Source organism: Ranitomeya imitator, chromosome 5 (assembly GCF_032444005.1).
Source record: "Ranitomeya imitator isolate aRanImi1 chromosome 5, aRanImi1.pri, whole genome shotgun sequence".
NCBI classification, from domain to species: Eukaryota; Metazoa; Chordata; class Amphibia; order Anura; family Dendrobatidae; genus Ranitomeya; species Ranitomeya imitator.
This window is the reverse complement of record NC_091286.1, coordinates 594,243,454-594,264,572: the sequence shown is the minus strand read 5'-3', so window position 1 is coordinate 594,264,572 and position 21,119 is coordinate 594,243,454. Positions and strand designations below refer to the sequence as shown.

General features: G+C 41.5%; 1 protein-coding gene across 3 annotated transcripts in view; it reads right to left on the bottom strand.

Annotated features, from left to right (window-relative positions):
• Positions 1-14,776, bottom strand: part of LOC138638555 (alpha-1,4-N-acetylglucosaminyltransferase-like) — a 73,297-nt gene extending 58,521 nt beyond the window's left edge. Inside the window, exon 1 of one of the 3 annotated variants that reach the window (XM_069727941.1) lies at positions 14,646-14,776. The gene's annotated coding sequence lies outside the window, so the exon portion shown is untranslated. Of the gene's footprint in view, positions 1-12,249; positions 12,373-12,665; positions 12,692-14,645 lie in introns of those variants that run through there. The other 2 variants (XM_069727943.1, XM_069727942.1) reach the window with 2 other exon arrangements.
• Between the last annotated feature and the right edge of the window lie 6,343 nt (positions 14,777-21,119).

Below are 21,119 nucleotides of genomic sequence, written 5' to 3'. Positions count from 1 at the left end.
TCAATTATAGAACCATCCAAATGTAAGGAAAGTATAAAGCACCTAATTATGTTGTATATGCAGCCTGTAAATTACTGGAATATTTGCTTTAATGGTTTTGATTAGAAATCCTCTCATAATATAACAACTTCCCATTCAGTATTATCTATTGTTTGCTATGAAAATGTGAATTATTTTACACATGAATGCTGTTTGGAAATAATAATAATAATCACATCAGTTGAGCTATTCTGTAGAAAAGTAGTCTTTGAATAAAACTAAGCAAACGTATCCTCCCCATAACTCCACTCCCATACCTTCTAGCAGTCATGGACACTTTGCTATGCTGAATTTTTGTGTATTTTTGCACTTTTCAATTTTTTTTCTCACTATGCAATAACATAAACATTTTCAACTCAATAATGAAACTTTTAACTTTTTGTGTCAAACACATTCCAAAATTACTCCAAAGCCATACTGCCTGTCCATGTCATTACGATGGCCTCAAATATACTGTAGATGTCTAGGATGGATTTAGGAGGGATAAAAAAGTCACGCTCATCATTTGATTGCTTAAGTAGACCTTCTCCCTGTTTTGTTGTCACTGTAGAAGGGATTAAGCAGCCAGCATTAGATGCATCTGATATTCTTACTGCACACCGCCTATTCATTTGCGGTCTCAATAGCACAAATATCATATACTGTACAATGGGGAAAATAAGTATATGGTAATCACACCTATCCTCAAAAAGCCCTCTCTTGACCCATCCTCTGCATCTAGCTATCGCCCTATATCACTTCTCCCCTTTGCCTCAAAACTACTGGAACAACATGTCCATCTTGAACTGTCCTCCCATCTATCTTCCTGCTCCTTCTTCGACCTCTTTCAATCAGGCTTCCGGTCACACCACTCCACTGAAACTGCCCTAACTAAGGTCACCAATGACCTATTAACCGCCAAGAGCAAGCGACACTACTCTATCCTCCTCCTCCTGGACCTGTCCTCTGCCTTTGACACAGTGGACCATTCCTTGCTGCTGCAGACCCTCTCATCCCTTGGAATCACAGACTTGGTCCTATCTTGGATCTCGTCATACCTAACTGACCGTACATTCAGCATCTCCCACTCACACACCACCTCCTCACCTCACCCCCTATCTGTCGGAGTCCCGCAAGGTTCAGTTCTAGGACCCCTGCTCTTCTCCATTTACACCTTTGGCCTGGGACAGCTCATAGAATCTCACGGCTTTCAGTATCATCTCTATGCTGACGACACACAGATCTACATCTCTGGACCAGATATTACCACCCTACTAACCAGAATCCCTCAATGTCTGTCCACTATTTCATCCTTCTTCTCCACTAGATTTCTAAAACTTAACATGGACAAAGCAGAATTCATCATCTTTCCCCCATCTCACACGACCTCCCCAACTAACCTATCCATTACAGTAAACGGCTGCCCTCTCTCCCCAGTCCCACAAGCCCGCTGTCTTGGGGTAATCCTTGACACTGATCTCTCTTTTAAACCACATATCCAAACCCTTTCCACTTCCTGCCGCCTCCAACTCAAAAATATTTCACGGATCTGCACATTCCTAAACGAAGAATCTGCAAAGACCCTAGTCCATGCCCTCATCATCTCCTGCCTTGACTACTGTAACCTCCTGCTCTGTGGCCTCCCCTCTAACACTCTTGCACCCCTCCAATCTATTCTAAACTCTGCTGCCCAACTAATCCACCTGTCCCCCCGCTATTCCCCGGTCTCTCCCCTCTGTCAGTCCCTTCACTGGCTCCCCATCACCCAGAGACTCCAGTACAAAAGCCTAACCATGACATACAAAGCCATCCACAACCTGTCTCCTCCATACATCTGCGACCTCGTCTCCCGGTACTCTCCTGCACGCAACCTCCGATCCTCACAAGATCTCCTTCTCTACTCCCCTATTATCTCCTCTTCCCACAATCGCATACAAGATTTCTCTCGTGCATCCCCCTACTCTGGAATTCTCTACCACAACATACAGGTCCTTCTCAAAAAATTAGCATATAGTGTTAAATTTCATTATTTCCCATAATGTAATGATTACAATTAAACTTTCATATATTATAGATTCATTATCCACCAACTGAAATTTGTCAGGTCTTTTATTGTTTTAATACTGATGATTTTGGCATACAACTCCTGATAACCCAAAAAACCTGTCTCAATAAATTAGCATATTTCACCCATCCAATCAAATAAAAGTGTTTTTTAATAACAAACAAAAAAACCAACAAATAATAATGTTCAGTTATGCACTCAATACTTGGTCGGGAATCCTTTGGCAGAAATGACTGCTTCAATGCGGCGTGGCATGGAGGCAATCAGCCTGTGACACTGCTGAGATGTTATGGAGGCCCAGGATGCTTCAATAGCGGCCTTAAGCTCATCCAGAGTGTTGGGTCTTGCGTCTCTCAACTTTCTCTTCACAATATCCCACAGATTCTCTATGGGGTTCAGGTCAGGAGAGTTGGCAGGCCAATTGAGCACAGTAATACCATGGTCAGTAAACCATTTACCAGTGGTTTTGGCACTGTGAGTAGGTGCCAGGTCGTGCTGAAAAATGAAATCTTCATCTCCATAAAGCATTTCAGCCGATGGAAGCATGAAGTGCTCCAAAATCTCCTGATAGCTAGCTGCATTGACCCTGCCCTTGATGAAACACAGTGGACCAACACCAGCAGCTGACATGGCACCCCACACCATCACTGACTGTGGGTACTTGACACTGGACTTCAGGCATTTTGGCATTTCCTTCTCCCCAGTCTTCCTCCAGACTCTGGCACCTTGATTTCCGAATGACATGCAAAATTTGCTTTCATCAGAAAAAAGTACTTGGGACCACTTAGCAACAGTCCAGTGCTGCTTCTCTGTAGCCCAGGTCAGGCGCCTCTGCCGCTGTTTATGGTTCAAAAGTGGCTTTACCTGGGGAATGCGGCACCTGTAGCCCATTTCCTGCACACGCCTGTGCACGGTGGCTCTGGATGTTTCCACACCAGACTCAGTCCACTGCTTCCTCAGGTTCCCCAAGGTCTGGAATCGGTCCTTCTCCACAATCTTTCCTTTTGTACAGCGTTTTCTGCCACATTGTTTCCTTCCAACAGACTTACCATTGAGGTGCCTTGATACAGCACTCTGGGAACAGCCTATTTGTTGAGAAATTTCTTTCTGGGTCTTACCCTCTTGCTTGAGGGTGTCAATGATGGCCTTCTTGACATCTGTCAGGTCGCTAGTCTTACCCATGATGGGGGTTTTGAGTAATGAACCAGGCAGGGAGTTTATAAAAGCCTCAGGTATCTTTTGCATGTGTTTAGAGTTAATTAGTTGATTCAGAAGATTAGGGTAATAGGTCGTTTAGAGAACCTTTTCTTGATATGCTAATTTATTGAGACAGGTTTTTTGGGTTATCAGGAGTTGTATGCCAAAATCATCAGTATTAAAACAATAAAAGACCTGACAAATTTCAGTTGGTGGATAATGAATCTATAATATATGAAAGTTTAATTGTAATCATTACATTATGGTAAATAATGAAATTTAACACTATATGCTAATTTTTTGAGAAGGACCTGTATCAGACTCTCGCCTACCATCGAAACCTTCAAAAAGAACCTGAAGACCCACCTCTTCCGACAAGCCTACAACCTGCAGTAACCACCGATTGACCAAACCGCTGCACGGCCAGCTCTACCCTACCTACTGTATCCTCACCCATCCCTTGTAGATTGTGAGCCCTCGCGGGCAGGGTCCTCTCTCCTCCTGTACCAGTTGTGACTTGTATTGTTCAAGATTATTGTACTTGTTTTATTATGTATACCCCTCCTCACATGTAAAGCGCCATGGAATAAATGGCGCTATAATAATAAATAATAATAATAATAATAGCTGCCAATTTTGCACGTTTTCCCACCTACAAAGAACGGAGAGGTCTGTAATTTTTAGCGTAGATACACTTTAACTGTGACAGAATATAAAAATAAAATATAGATATTCACATTTTATGATTTTTAAATAATTAAATTTCATTATACTGCACGAAATAAGTATTTGATCATCTACATAACAAGGCTATTAGATTTTTTTTTAAAAGCCAACCTACTCTAATCATATTTCCAGTATTAACTGCACCTGTTTGAATTTCTTACCTGTATAAAAGAAACTTGTCCACACACTCAATTATTCACAGTCCAATCTCTCCACCATGGCCAAGACCAAAGAGCTGTCTAAGGACACCAGGGACAAAATTGTAGACCGGCACAAGGCTGGAATGGGCTATAGGACAATAGGTAAGCAGCTTGGTGAGAAGGCAACAAGTGTTGTCACAATTATTAGGAAATGGAAGATACACAAGATGACTGTCAATCTTCCTTGGTCTGGGGCTCCATAAACTATCTCACCTCGTGGGGTAAGGATGATTCTGATATAGGTAAGGAATAAGCCCAGAACTAAATGGGAGGACCTGGTCAAGAACCTTTAGAGAGCTGAGACCACAGTTTTAAAGATTAAAGTTAGTAACACAATAGGCTGTCATGGTTAAAAATTCTGCAGGCGAGGGGGCATGGCTTCGGTCTCTGGCTATGTGAGACGTGCGATCAGGGAGCTCCTGAGGTAAAAACCTCCAATCCAACTTTAATCCCTACTTTTACAAACCAGCCACACAATTTTATATGGGTGATTGATACAGCCTTCCTCCAGGCTTATTTTAGACCAAAAAGAACAAAAATTGACCCTTCACCCAGGAAGATCTATTTACCTCATGGCAATCTGAGGCCTACTACGAGCGTGTGAGGACAGCCATTGCCGCCATCAACAACAGTGTCTTCAACCCCGGAGCACACTCCTGCCCGTAGCACAGACCCGGAAGCCTTTGCCACTGCAGAGAACACAAGGAGACGGCTGCAGCTCTTGACATCGACGCTGCGGTGAACAGGGACGCCATCTCTGCACCCGAATACAAGATCAGGATTCCCCTCCGGACCACCAGCAGGACCACCAGCAGAGAGGACACTCCGGACACCAAACATCAACGCTGCGGTGAGGCCTTGCAGTGATTTCCCATACCCCTGCTACCAGAGGAATATCGGTTTCCTTCACGTTTTCCCGCCTTCCTGCCTTCCAGTCAACTCAGGTACACTCGACCACACTGAGGTGCCATTAATACTCCAGCTGTACCCCGCTTAATATACCCGGACTCAGAGTCCACACTTGTGGCTCCATTAACTTATCATACCTCCCTGGGGCTGTGGGCTGTTAAATCTGCCAAAGGAGGCATGTTATTTGCATATTTTATGTCACATTAACAATACTTCTCAGGGTAAGCTGGGCCTTATGGTCCCCATCTCCCTCCAGCTTCAGCTTACTTATTTTTGCTAACTTCACCTTATCAGGGTACTAACCCAAGATAGTTGCTATACTATAGCATTGTTTCTCAGGGCTTGCTGCGCCCTGTGGTACTCCTTCTAACAAAGGATCTGCAGGTCATCTGCTGTACTAAATCACACTGGGGCTGTGGAATAACAAGTTCCCTCTCACCCCTGATACAGGAGTACTATAAACAGCACTGGCAAGGCCTTTGGTAGCAGGCCATACGTTTAAACTACAGCAGTGTTTTTCAGGGCTTGCTGCGCCCTGTGGTACCTCCCCTTTTCACAGTCTTCCAACAAAGAAACTGGACATTTGCTATACTAAACCTCCCTGGGGCTTTGGGAACACAAATACCCTCTCTCCCCTGATACAGGAGCACTATAAACAGATCTTAGCAAGGCCTTTGGTTTTTCAGAGCTTGCTGCGCCTTGTGGTTCCCCTTCCTTCACCGTCTTCTCAGACTAGAGAATTCTTTTACATCTACTGTACTCTCTCTACAGGCTTCTGACCCTAACCTCTGGAGAGGTAGATTACTACTGAATACACTTGCTTAAATTCTTGTTTATATTTGCTGCAATATATTTTCTTTTCTGTTCTTCCCTCCTGACAGGATTTGATAAGATCTAATTGTCATAAATTACTATCAGTACTCTGCTTTTTCTCAACAGGTTTAAATATCTGTGTAAGTTCTGTAAGCATATTTGATAGTTATTATTGACGAAGACACTCTGTATAGCATCATCACCATGGGGATAAAAGAGGGAACCATTCCTAAATCTAACATTCCCCAACTCTCTAAGCAAACCAAAACGCAAGGAGAGGAAAGAATACATCACCACTAGTGTTGAGCATTCCGATACTGCAAGTATCGGGTATCGGCCGATACTTGCGGTATCGGAATTCCGATACCGAGATCCGATACTTTTGTGGTATCGGGTATCGGTATCGGATCCATAGTGAGGTGTAAAATAAAGAATTAAAATAAAAAATATTGATATATTCACCTCTCCGGCGGCCCCTGGACATCACGCGGGTAACCGGCAGGCTTCTTTGTTTAAAATGAGTGCGTTTAGGACCTGCGGAATGACGTCGCGGCTTCTGATTGGTCGCGTGCCGCCCATGTGACCGCGACGCGACCAATCGGAAGCCGCGACGTCATTCCTCAGGCCCTAAATTCCTAGAATGAGCGCGTTTAGGACCTGAGGAATGACGTCGCGGCTTCTGATTGGTCGCGTGCCGTCCATGTGACCGCGACGCGACCACTCAGAAGCCGCAACGTCATTCTCAGGCACTAAACTCCTCATTCTAGGAATTTAGGACCTGAGGAATGACGTCGCGGCTTCCGATTGGTCGCGTGGCGGTCACATGGGCGGCACGCGACCAATCAGAAGCCGCGACGTCATTCCGCAGGTCCTAAACGCGCTCATTTTAAACAAAGAAGCCTGCCGGTTACCCGCGTGATGTCAAGGGGCCGCCGGAGAGGTGAATATATCAATATTTTTTATTTTAATTCTTTATTTTACACATTAATATGGATCCCAGGGCCTGAAGGAGAGTTTCCTCTCCTTCAGACCTTGGGAACCATCAGAATACCTTCCGATACTTGGTGTCCCATTGACTTGTATTGGTATCGGATATCGGTATCGGCGATATCCGATACTTTTCGGGTATCGGCCGATACTATCCGATACCGATACTTTCAAGTATCGGACGGTATCGCTCAACACTAATCACCACTGCTACTCTCTAAGGGACAAGGTTAACACTTTGAGCCCTGAAAAATCCAGATCCCCATAAGAGATGAGAGAAAAATCTATAATACCCCTCAAAAAAAAAAAAAATTGAATCCTCCAAAATTACCTCAGATAGAGGGTCAACCTGAAAGTATGGACTAATCTCAGTCCAACAAAAGAAAAGAACGAGAGGAGGAGAGACAAATAATCTCCACACCATCTCAAGGAACAGAACAAGGGGAAGAAGATTACTCCAGCTTTAGTGACTCTTCCCCTAACACAAGTCCACTAAAAAATAAACTCAAGTTAGACAATGACCAAGATACAACCCCACCAAACTTATTGGCCACAAACCCTAATCAAATCTCCTCCCTCAGCAACAACGCTAGAACTGAGGCATATATGCTTAATCTAGCTAACAAAATAAACAAAAATATGTTAAAAAGCTTCGACGTCCAAGCCAAACGGTTTGAAACCACTCTTGAACAACTTAACAAAAAAATCTCTGATCACGAAACAAGAATTGATGCAGTAGAAAAAACTACTACAAAATCCTCCAATATTATCCGTGATCTATCTTCAAAAGGCTAAAAATCAAATTGGCTGACATAGAAAACCATAATCGCAGGAATAACGTAAAAATCCGAGGTATTCCGGAACATATCCACACAGACAATCTCTTAAACCATGTAAAATCCATCTTTAAAAAAGCTATTCCCACTCTATCAGACTCAGATCTAATCATAGATAGAATCCACAGACTCCCAAAACCCCCCAAAATTGCACCAGATATCCCCAGAGATGTAATTCTCAGAATTCATTTCTACAACACCAAGGAAAGAATATTGCAATACTTAAAAAATGAAAAAACCTTTTCAGAGCCTTATAACAACCTCAAAATATTTGTGGACCTGTCCAAGGAGACACTGGATTCCAGGAAAATGTTTAATGCTATTACCTCCACACTCAGAGACAAAAATATCCCATATAGATGGGGATTCCCTCTCAAACTCCTAGTTTTTTCAAATGGAAAAACCATTCCAATCTTCACACCTGAAGAAGGCCAAAAATGTATTGCCTCATTAAAAGACAACCCCTCACATAGAGGTTACCGTTGAAAATACATAGGACATGGTCACGATCTTGTCTTTGAACTTTCGGTTTAGATAATTCATTCATCATAAGCTGTTATTACATATGGTTTGCTTCCCTATACAAGAGGATAATTTTCTTCTTCCTCAGTTCCCGTTTAGTTCATACCTCCAGGAAGAAGATATATCCCACTGTGAGTGGGTTCTTTGTATTAAACAAACTTCTCAATTGTTGGTGTATTCTATACACCCCATTTTTGAATTGTAAATATTTAATTCATTTATAGGTGTACCACATACACCTTAATTCTTGATCAATAGAGGTACGTTCTAGTATTGACCAGTGAGACTTTTATTTCTACTTTAACTTCCACTTTCCCCAACTCTTTCTACACAAGACTTTATAAACATGAACCTTAAAATCATGACATACAATATTAAAAGACTCAACAGTCCTAGGAAAAGATTTTCTTTATGGAAAGAACTTGAAAACTCTAAAACAGACATAATATGTGTCCAAGAGACCAAATTTAAAAATGAAGACCACACAAAATTTGAACACAAAAATTTCCCACATATATACCAATCTAACAATTCAAAAAAGAAAGCGAGGGTAATGACAATAATAAAAAACTCGATCCCATTTGAATTTATTGAAGAAGTCAAGGACAATAACGGCAGATACCACATCTTAATTTGCCGTATTAACGACATAACCTTCACAATCGCCAACACCTATGCTCCTAATAAAAACCAAAAAACATTTCTAAATAAATTCATTAAAAAATTCGACCAAAACAAATTATACTGGGAGACTTTAACTCCACCCCAGACCACCTCCTTGACTCTTCTTCCAAAAAGAGACCACAAACAGGAGATCTCAACCCTTGGCTGTTCCAGAATGAGCTCTACGATACATTTCGATGTATCAACGCCTCTTCCATTGAATACTCCTTCTTCTCAGAGACTCATCAATCAGCGTCCAGAATAGACATAACTATCGCCGACTTCTTTACTTTGGCGAGGTGTACAAAAATGTATATAAAAGACAGAACAATTTCAGATCATTCACCGGTGGTTGGAGAGCTCTTTCTGGGACCCCCAATAAACAACAAAACTCTGTGGAAATGTAACTCTAAAATAATCAACAACCCCATACATAAATCCTCAATAGAATCCTCGATTAAACTGTACTTTAAAGAAAATTGTTCTGACTCCACTAACCCCATCATTGGATGGTGTGCCCACAAGGCAGTGATTAGAGGTTTGCTGATCCAGATTTCTTCCAGAAAAAAGAAAGAAAAAAGGGCGGAAACAGAAAGAATCCAATCTCTTCTAAAAAATAAAATTAATGAACAAATTGTAGTCCCCTCCCCTTCTTCTACGTTACAGTCTGAATTATCGAAATTGACACAAGACCTAAAATTACTATTATTCTCCCCTTATGAAGCAGCAGTCAAAAACTCTAAATATAAATTGTATACATCTTTAAACAAGCCCACTAAATTTATGTGCAATCGCATTAAAAAAAGAAGGCTCCATAACAGAATTGACAAAATAAAAAATTCAAAAGGAACAACACTATCCCACCCCCAAGACATAGTAAATGAATTTGCAAAATTCTACGAGAAGCTATATAACATCAATCCCTCAAAAAACCCTCCCAACTCCACCAAGATGCCATAACCTCATTCCTTTCTTCAATCAACCTCCCAAAAATAACAACGGAGGACAAGTCAATCCTATCAGCTCCCTTTGATTTAGAGGAGATAGAGGATTGTATTAAGCAACTAAAGCCATCAAAATCACCTGGTCCCGATGGCTTTGGCAACGATTATTATAGCACTTTCTACAAAACTCTCTCCCCCCCATCTCTTGCAATCATTTAACATGGCCTCATCCTTGGGTATCTTCCCTACTGAAATGCTCGAAGCTTCTATTGTTTTAATTTCCAAGCTCAAAGATAACCCTGAAGACATTGCCAATTTTAGACCCATTTCCTTAATCAATTGCGACATCAAAATATATGCCAAAATTCTAGCTAATAGGCTTAATCTGATACTTCCCACCTTAATAAACAATGACCAGATCGGGTTTGTCGTGGGTCACCACGCTTCGGACGGTACCAGGAGAATCAACGCCATCAAAATAGCTAATCAAACAAGCACCCTGATTGTCTCTCTAGATGCAGAAAAAGCTTTTGACCGTCTGGAGTGGGGTTTCCTATGACAGACCCTGATCAAATTTGGGTTTGATAATTCCTTTATTACTACAATTATGGCCCTCTACTCCAACCCTAGGGCAAAAATCGTTGCTAACAATCATGTATCTCCCTCCTTCGCTATAACAAATAGTACAAGGCAGGGACGTCCCTTATCCCCACTCGTTTTTATTTTAGCCATGGAGCCCCTTGCACAAATGGTCAGACAAAATAATATCAAGGGATTGGAAACCCCCTCTCGCCAATGCAAACTAATATGTTTGCTGATGACATCATTCTCACCCTAACAGACCCTATCAACTCCATGTCAGAACTTCACAAGATATTGTATTCTTTCTCAAATGTCTCCCATTTTAAAATTAACGCAACAAAATAAAAAATCCTACACTTAAATGTAGATGAAGAGCAAATTAAAAAAATTAAAGTTTTTTCCCCCTTTACCTGGGCTAATAAAGAACTTACCTATTTAGGGATTAAGATCACTCAAAATCTAAACAACATAATGTGGCACCCCTAGGGGTATTTGCCACAAAAACAGTTACTGACACTGGATACAAATACTAAAATAGCATGACTGCACTACCACTTCCGGCCAGAAGGGGGAGCTCCAGAGACTTCCCTTGATCTATTCTGGTCTGAGAGAAGAAATGGCAGTTGGGCTAAGGAGCTGATAGTGAGAGGTCATACAGCTGAATTTCTAACAGTCCTATGACGGTTTCCAGGCCCAAATCACCGGCCTGAGGAGAAGAGGGACAGAGAAAAAGGACATTGTGAGAACCGGGTAGCATTAATCACTACCCAGAACAGGCGCAAAGATGGATACCGGATCCGTGGCTGTATTCATTATATATAATACAGCAACCGGAAAATTGTGAGGTGATATCAGCTTCACTAGGGCCGGACGCAGCAACAGACACAGAGTTCAGCAGTACTCCCGGAGGGGGTAAGCCGATAAAAGGACTCGGGTTGCCCGTCGAACCAGGACCCGGAGGGGACAGATTGGGCCGGCAGCCAGTTCACATACAGCAGCAGGGCCACACAGAAATTGCGTACAATAAGAGGCGAAGACCCCGGCAGGGTCAAAGTAACTCAGAGTTCCCATACAGACTCCGGTGACAGGACTGGTTGTAAATCCTTTTATGTTAAAGTAAACTGGTTAAACGTTTCAGTGCCTCAGTCTTTCATTTGGACAATAGCCATCTATCCAGGATCGGGATCATCACCGCTGGGAGAACCTGCTGCTGATCAAGTAAGTGCCTGTCCCCTCACGATACCCCTTACACTGTGCATTGCCTGAGGCCACAGCACCGGGTCAAGCCACCCGTGACATCCCCCTCAAGAGACAGACTCCATTGGTCCGGTGCTGGGTATCCCGGTCTCCTGGGCGTCACAATAGTAACAACTAATATTAATTACTTAATTAAAACTATAAATAATGACACTACCACCTTTGGGCATAAATTCCTCTCCTGTTGGGGCAAAGTCCTCACAATAAAAATCTTTACGCTACCTAAGATTCTATACATTCTGAGCGCCATTCCTCTTCCCATTTCGGTATCATAGCTTACATCTCTCCAAACCATCATTAATGCATTTATTTGGAATAATAAAAAAACCAGGACACCCTTAAGTATCACTTACAAAAAAGAGCATATGGGGGCTTGGGGATTCCCAATATTGGTGCCCATTATTATACATCCTTGATAAAACAAAGCAGATTCTGGCTAATAGTATCAAACCTTTCTAAATAAAAACAACCACCTCAAAGATTTAATTATAAAAACACTAACTGGTCATCAACTCAACTCAGTGACTCACCCAATATTCCAGGCCACAATACATGCTTGGGAAAAATTGTCCAGATCAAGAAAGGGAACATCCAAAAAATCTATCTTGGTTAAAATTCCTCTCTCCACTATTTCTACATGTAACAATATTACACTTCCTACTCTATGGGAAGAAAGGGGAATTACAAGATTGGGAGTAGCTCTTTCATAAAAATATGAGTTTAGACTCCCGTCATCGACGTTTTTACAATTTGTAATGTTAAAAGAACAAGTCATAAAGTTTCTCCAGAAGGGTACTAAATTCTCCGAAGCATCCTTAAACTTAGTACGTAACATGGAACACGGAGTCTTTTGGAGTCACAAATATATTTATGACTGGTTTAATCATGATTGGGAAATGCCTAAACACCCCTATATATGCAAGTGGGAAAGGGAACTGCAGTCTACCTTTACCAGAGAAGATTGGGAGGACGCTCTGTCTTCCACATATGATTCCATGTTATCTATGTCTCTTCAAGAATGTCATTTCAAAGTAAATACCCGCTGGTACTATACTCCAGCAAGATTAGCTCATATTAACCAAGATGGATCTGCCTCCTGTTGGAAAAAATGTGGCATTAAAGGGGACCTCCTTCACATGTTTTGGCATTGCCCAAAACTAAAACCTCTCTGGACACAAATATCTACACTTATTGACAACATTTATGGCAAACCACTAAATTTAACTCCCCATATAGCTTTGCTGTCCCTGGGCCTCAAGGACCTTAGTATAGATAAAAGGAATATGATTATACAAATATTACTGGTAGTAAAAAACAGCATAGCTTTTAACTGGAAACATCATCTCCCTCCTTCATTTTCAGACATAATAGAACAACTATATCTCCATAGGACATATGAATTATCCTTCGCCCTAGCGAATAACCAACTAGTGAAATATACAAATAAGTGGTCTCACTGGGACAATATATATCCATAACATCTATTCTCATAGATATATATCTAATATACGTACCTTAAAATTTGTTGTATAAAGTTTACTTTATTTTTGTACATTTCAGTTTATTTTTACTGTATATCTATAAAGTGATATAAAGCGTTTATAATACCCAAAATTTATATTGAAGCAAAATAAAGCTTTATAGAGAATGATTAAATATAAAAAATATTATATGGTATGTTATGTTACATATCGGCAAAAATGCCTATAAAAATGAGTCATGTTTTGTTACGAAAACGAAAATATTGGAATGTACTTTTTCTCTACATTTTCTATATCTTTAAAACGATATGAAGCGTTTGATACGCTTAAAATTGTTAATGAAACAATACAAAGTCTTATAGGCACCTATTATATGTCAAATGTCTATTGTAATATGGAATATTATATGTTATATGTTACCTAATGACAAACAATGCCTTCAAACTTGAATCTTGTTATGTTGCTAAAATGAAAATAAAAACATTGGAAAAGGAAAAAAAAAAAAAAAATTCTGCAGGGGACACAAGGTCCCCCTGCTCTTGCCAGCACATGTCCTCACCTGTTTTGAAGTTCTCCAGTGAACAGCTTGATGATTCAGAGGAGGTATGGGAGAAGGTCATGTTGTCAGATGAGACCAAAATAGAATGTTTTGGTATTAACTCCACTCGCCATGTTTTGAAAAAGAAGGATGAGTACAACCCCAAGAACAAGATCCCAACCACTAAGCATGGTGGGGGAATACCATACTATGGGGGTGATTTTCTGCAAAGGGAACAGGCCGGTTGCACCATATTGAAGGGAGGATGGATGGGGTCATATATCTTAAGATTTTTGACCAACATCGTCTTCCCTCAGTAAGAGCATTGAAGCTCGGTCGTGGCTGGGTCTTTCAGCATGACAATGACCCTAATCATGCAGCCAGGGCATATTAGGAGTGACTTCACATACGAAGCATTTCAAGGAAACATCTGACCTCTGAAATTGCAAACAAAGGTTTCTGTACCAAATATTAAGTTATGTTTTTCTATTGTATCACATATTTTATTTAGAAACTGCAAATTAATCACGTAAAATCATACTATGATTTTCTGGATATTTTTTAGATTCTGTCTCTCACAGTTGAAATATAACTACAATAAAAATGACAATCCTCTCCATTCTTTGTAGGTGGAAAAACTTAAACAAATTCAGCAGTGTTTCAAATACTTATTTTCCCCACTGTATTATACCATGATTCGTATCAGCCCCATCAACAACTTTTTTTTATCATTTAATTGAAAAATCTTATATGACCCAGTGAAACATTTTGACTTCTTATCAGATTCTTGGCATGCTTTCAAGACATTACATATATAATCGTAATAAGCTGAGCATAAATACCCAAGCCAGAAAATATCAATATGTACAACAATTACATATCAATTCATGTGATTATATCTACTCACAGGTGTCTTCTCTTTCCTACTTTCTTTCTTTTCTCCTTTGTTTGTTGCTGTCTCCACTCCAAACTGCTTCTTTGTTAAAATTTTAGTCACTAAAATTGGAATAGTCTTATGCCTGACACTGTGTCCCCACTCTCCCACTAAGAGGTGTGGTATATGGGATGTACAAAGGAAAACAGGTTTTCTGAGTCGTAATGATGTTACCTGTGCATTCTATCAATACATCTACCTGTATAGTACATACTACAAAGGCATGCCAAAAGATCATATAAAAAAGATATACACCTCCATATGCATAGTTCATAATACATAGGCATACCAATTGATAAAAACATAACAAACTTCATATAAACTGTACATTATACATATGTACGCCAATATATAATATAAAAAATACATCTCTGCAGACATGGTACATAATTAGTGATGATTGAGCAGTAAACCGCTCGCTTGTTCAGTGCTCGAATTAAGCACGTCAGGCTGCTCGTGTGCTCAATTTGAGTGCAGATCATAATCTAAGTCAAAGAAGGAGTCGAGCATTTTTCAGGGAGACCTGCACTTTACGGCTGGGTAAGGGAGACCGAGAGATGCTCTGGTCTGTGTAATATGTTCATTTGAACTTGAGGCTCACACTGAAGTCGGGTCTTCCTCTGCTGCGAGTGCAGAGATTCCTCTGTCAACTACTCTGCGAGCTTCCTCTCTCTCATCTACATGGAACAGACGCACAGAGGATGTTAGGAGACCCAGCCACAGCCGCACAGAGGATATCAAGAGAACCTGCAACAGCATCAGAGAGAATCTCAGGAGAGCCAGCCACGGTAATGCAGGTGCCTGAATGCAGCGAACAGAGATCATGAGGCGGAAAAAGCCAGGAGTTGATATATTGGTATTTTTATACAACAATAACTTCTAAACAATTAGGGTTAGTAAATAGGCAATTTAATAATGTAAGAGATCACAAGAGGTTATGAATAGTGTTGAGCGATACCGTCCGATACTTGAAAGTATCGGTATCGGATAGTATCGGCCGATACCCGAAAAGTATCGGATATCGCCGATACCGATATCCGATACCAATACAAGTCAATGGGGCACCAAGTATCGGAAGGTATCCTGATGGATCCCAGGGTCTGAAGGAGAGGAAACTCTCCTTCAGGCCCTGGGATCCATATTAATGTGTAAAATAAAGAATTAAAATAAAAAATATTGTTATATTCACCTCTCCGGCGGCCCCTGGAACATCACCGTGAGGAACCGGCGTCCGGCAGGCTTCTTTGTTCAAAATGAGCGCCTTTAGGACCTGCGGAATGACGTCGCGGCTTCTGATTGGTCGCGTGCCGCCCATGTGACCGCCACGCGACCAATCAGAAGCCGCGACGTCATTCCTCAGGTCCTAAAGGCGCTCATTCTAGGAATTTATCTGAGGAATGACGTCGCGGCTTCTGATTGGTCGCGTGGCGGTCACATGGGTGGCACGCGACCAATCAGAAGCCGTGACGTCATTCCTCAGGTCCTAAAGGCGCACATTTTAAACAAAGAAGCCTGCCGGACGCCAGTGACTCGCGGTGATGTTCCAGGGGCCGCCGGAGAGGTGAATATAACAATATTTTTTATTTTAATTCTTTATTTTACAACTCCGATACCGATACCCGATACCACAAAAATATCGGATCTCGGTATCGGAATTCCGATACCGCAAGTATCGGCCGATACCCGATACTTACGGTATCGGAATGCTCAACACTAGTTATGAATAGTGATGAACAAGCACTAAAATGCTCGGGTGCTCGTTGCTCGGGTCGAGCAGATTGGGATACTCGGGTACTCGGCCAGAACAACGAGCCCAATGTAAGTCTATGGGAGACCCGAGTATTTTTACCGCGATCCCCGGGGGTCCTTTTAAGGTCTAAAAACATCTGAAAATGATGGAAACACTGCTCAAATTACACAGAGACATCATGGGGATCGCCCCAGGAAACATTCCTGACTCCTAGTTCACAGCTTTAATCAATTTGTTTTGAGATTCATGCCATTTTTCCCGGTGCCACAAAAAACACATTAAAACGAAACCAAAGCAAGTTTTGCTTGGAAATATGTCAAGGTGCATCCTTTGCAGGTTAATGACTTGCCTGTAAGGCCAAATATTTAACCCCAGACCGAAAATTTCCTCTCCCACTTAGGCTTAGTTCAGACGCAGCGTTTCTGAAGTGTTTTTCAACTTTAACATTGCTTTCAAACACTACAAATGCATTCACTGGGAAATGTCATTGTAACATTTAGCAACCTTAGCTGGCCCTGTGGTGTGTGACATATAAGCAGACCCATCTTGTTTAATTTATGAAGGAGGGACAATTAAAGTCACAGAGCCTATTTTTACTAGTGCATCAGGCCGCATTAATCTTCTTAAAGGGCCGTTATTAAACAGTGGGTCTCCTAAACTGTTGTAGCCTATGCTGTGACTGGATGAGCTGCCAAGAATTACAATGCACCACAATACCCCTTTCATAAGATGTCCAGGAGGACCTCCTGAAAAAATGTTGCATTGAATGCAAGGTCTGCCCTGCTACCAATTCATATTCACCCCAATAAGCCTTTGAACCCACATACTGGATGGGCCCAGGAAAATCCACTTCACAATATGCATTTTGTACTCCATTCTCCTTTGTTTTACACATTGGCATGAAGGCCAGCCCTGCTGCATAGTCATATGCACCCCATTACGCTTTGGAACCCACATACTGGATTGACCCATGAAAATCCACTTGTATTTTTTAATGGTATAATGGTTCCCTCTTTGCAGAATTATTTACAGGAGAATTTGGCAATTTTATTTGCCATGTTTTCAACACTAAGGTTCAGATATGGCTTTAACCTTCGTCCGGCTGAGTAAGTACAATTGTAACTATTCCGTTTTAAAATTGCAATAACTTTTTTTTTCGAAAAGCCGTAGAGGGCTGAAATTTCGTGACATCTCTGCAGTTTTAGTCCAGAATATATTGGCCAAATTTCAATAAAATATATATGAAGGTACAATTGTACCTCTGCAGCCTGTTAACGTTGTAAAATTATGCAGCCTGACGAAGGTTATTAATTAAGGGTACTACTTGCAATACAACGCAATTTTATTGCAAACTACAAAATTCAAGGAATAGTATGATTGAATAGTGTGAGTGCGTACACTTTTGTGTATGTTAAAATGCAAAGGTTAATAAGTACATAGAAGGATTAAATGCATATAGTGATTACGTATATATAAAGATTAACTACATACAGTATACTTACATCATCCACAAGAGGCTTTTAAACATCATCCGTCTCGAATATCAGAGATGCTGGTTTGCAGACGTGTATTTACACTTTTATTCCAATTATTCCAAAAGTAGTTTCAGACGGAAAAAATAACCCACAAGCAGTGTAGAGATAAAGTATGATATAACAACCCAACGTTTGACCTTCCTGGGTCTTAGTCATGGGGTTACTTGGTAGGAGATGCGAAAGTAGAGGATGTAGGACCCTTATTCTTAGGGTAACCGAAACTGCTGAAGGTGTGGTGTCCAGGGTGATGGAGCGGCGCATCCGCGTCCTGCTCGGTGTGCGGCTGTCTGAGCTCAGACAGCCGCACACCGAGCAGGACGCGGATGCGCCGCTCCATCACCCTGGACACCACACCTTCAGCAGTTTCGGTTACCCTAAGACTAAGGGTCCTACATCCTCTACTTTGGCATCTCCTACCAAGTAACCCCATGACTAAGACCCAGGAAGGTCGAAACGTTGGGTTGTTACATCATACTTTATCTCTACACTGCTTGTGGGTTATTTTTTCTGTCTGAAACTACTTTTGGAATAATTGGAATAAAAGTGTAAATACACGTCTGCAAACCAGCATCTAAGAGTGTGCGGTGAATTTTAACTACTCAACTCTGGGGCCATCTAGGTCCGTTACGCCAGCACCTCGCAATTTAGACCTGAGTGCACACCATTTTTTCCTCTATTTCGAATATCAGAGAAGCAGCACCAAGACAGAGAACCCCTGGGAGATTACCTACATTGCATGGACGTCCCCAATTATGCAGGTATCAACACACTGTACATAAACAGGTACCCCAGTTTTGGCATCTGTCTTAGTCATGTTTCTCTGGTCTTATATCGTGATTTACGCTAAGAAGTAACTCTAGTTTCACCCAGACCTTCAAGTGGACAGCTTTCAAGGTTGTATGAAACTGAGATATCATGGAGTCATCAGACAAGGCCATAAACCCCTAGAAAATAAAAGCCACAATGATTTAGATCAAACCACCACAGGCAGAGTTTCAGTAAACCTTTGTAAATGTTTTACAATGACAAACAGCAAACATATAGAGGCTTGGAACTGTTGTGAAGATTGTGAAGATTGTGTCACTATGAGCATTGTCTGTCACATCTGTAAATGTTTTACAAGAACTGCAGCTATGTGATTACCTGAATGCATTCGGTATATAGTATTTTAATCTGGATTTCAAATCGCCATTTGTATATTCGCCATTTGTGCATTTGAGGCAGCCAAAGTTATGGCTCTCAGGGAGAGAAACTAATAAAGTGGACAAATAAATATTTGTAATGAACTACTGAGCCAAACTAACAGCATTGCTTTATCAATTGTATATGAAGTGTATTGTGTCCATTGTGAGCAACCAGCCAACACAAAAAGGAGCATTTCAAGTGAGCTCTTTAAGATACACACATGTTATGAAATATTTGCCAACAAGGATGTGGTTTCACCAGTTGGGGGCTACCTTTTGTAAAAATAGACTAGTGCCATCACAGCCCCACTTGCTCAAAATTCTCTGGCCTATAAAAGTACAGAACACGTTCACCCAGGTCATGTCGTCAGAGATAAGGAAGAGACATTGCAGGAAACAGAGTTAAGAAGCAGGCCCAATGTAAGGGTGTGGGTCTCTGAGATTTGTAATGGAGGTCATGAGCTTACAAAAAATTCCCCAATGTGGGGCCCTTTCTTTACTAAATAAAATAGTGCCATCCCAGCCCCCTTGCCCAAAATTCACCGTACAGAGCACATTCATCCTGGTGATCTAGTGGCAGTTAAAGGACACACTGTAGGAGACAGAGTTAAAAAGTAGGCCCAATGTAATGTAATGCACAATTAACCAATGTGGGGTCCATTTTTTACTAAATAAAATAGTGCCATCACAGTCCCCTTACCCAAAATTCACCATACAGAGCACGTTCATCCTGGTGATCTAGTGGCAGCTAAAGGACACATTGCAGGAGCCAGAGTTAAGAAGAAGGGAGCAGACAAACAATTCCCCAATGGGGGGTCCTTTTTATAATAAATAAACTAGTGCCATCACTACTCCCTTGCCCAAAATTCAGTGGCATATAACAGTACAGAGCACATTAACCTGGGTGATCTAGTGGTTCTGGATGATGAGGATGAGGATAAGTAGGAGGATAAGAACAAAAAGATCAAATCTGGAAGCGTATATCCATGTGTGTTGTGAAGAGGTGCATTAGAATACACCTCAAAACAGAGAATGTATTTGAGGTTATGTTTCACTGTTTTAACTTGGTGGTGAACAGAAGTCTTTCCCAATCCAGCCCTTGTTCATTTTTTATAAGAGTCAGCCTGTCAGCATTTTCAGTTGAAAGGCGGATGCGCTTATCTGTTATAATTCCACTAGTGGCACTAAAAACCCGCTCTGACAGAACGCTAGCAGCAGGGCAGGCCAGGATCTCCAAGGTATAGAGAGCCAGTTCATGCCACGTGTCCAGCTTGGATACCCAATAATTAAAAGGCACAGAGGAATCACGGAGGACATTTGTACGATCTGCAAGGTACTCCCTCAGCATCTTCCCAAACATTGCACTTCTCGTGACAGCACCCCTTGCCTCTGTGCCATCACGATGGGAGGGTCTGAGAAAACTGTCCTAGAACTTTGCCATTGTTCCCCTGCCTGAGCTGGATTGTAATTCTGTCTCTCTCGCTTGGACTCCTTGGTTGTGCAACAAACTCAGACGTCTGCTACCAGCATTCTCACATGGGAATTTTCTAAGTAATTCTGCTACAAGGGCCCTCTGGTACTGCAACATTTTAGTACACCTCTCTGCCTATGGCAGAAGAGATTGAAAGTTCTCCTTGTAGCATGGGTCTAGAAGTGTCACCAACCAGTAATGAGTGTCACCCAAAATTTTTATAATGCGACGGTCACGTGAAATGCAGCACAACATGTCAGCCATGCATGCCAGACTGCTAACAAGCAAGACTTCTGTGTCCTAACCAACAGGACAGCTAACCATGCTGTCCTCCTCCTCATCCTCATCCTCCTCGTCCCTATCCTCAGGCCATCGATGCTGAACAAACAGTATGACAGCTGTGCTTGTAGTACCGTCTATAGCGCATGAAAGTAGCTCCTGTTCTTCCTCCTCCTCCTCCTCATTGCCTACAAATCAATGAAATCAGGCTGGGCTGATTGTTATCCC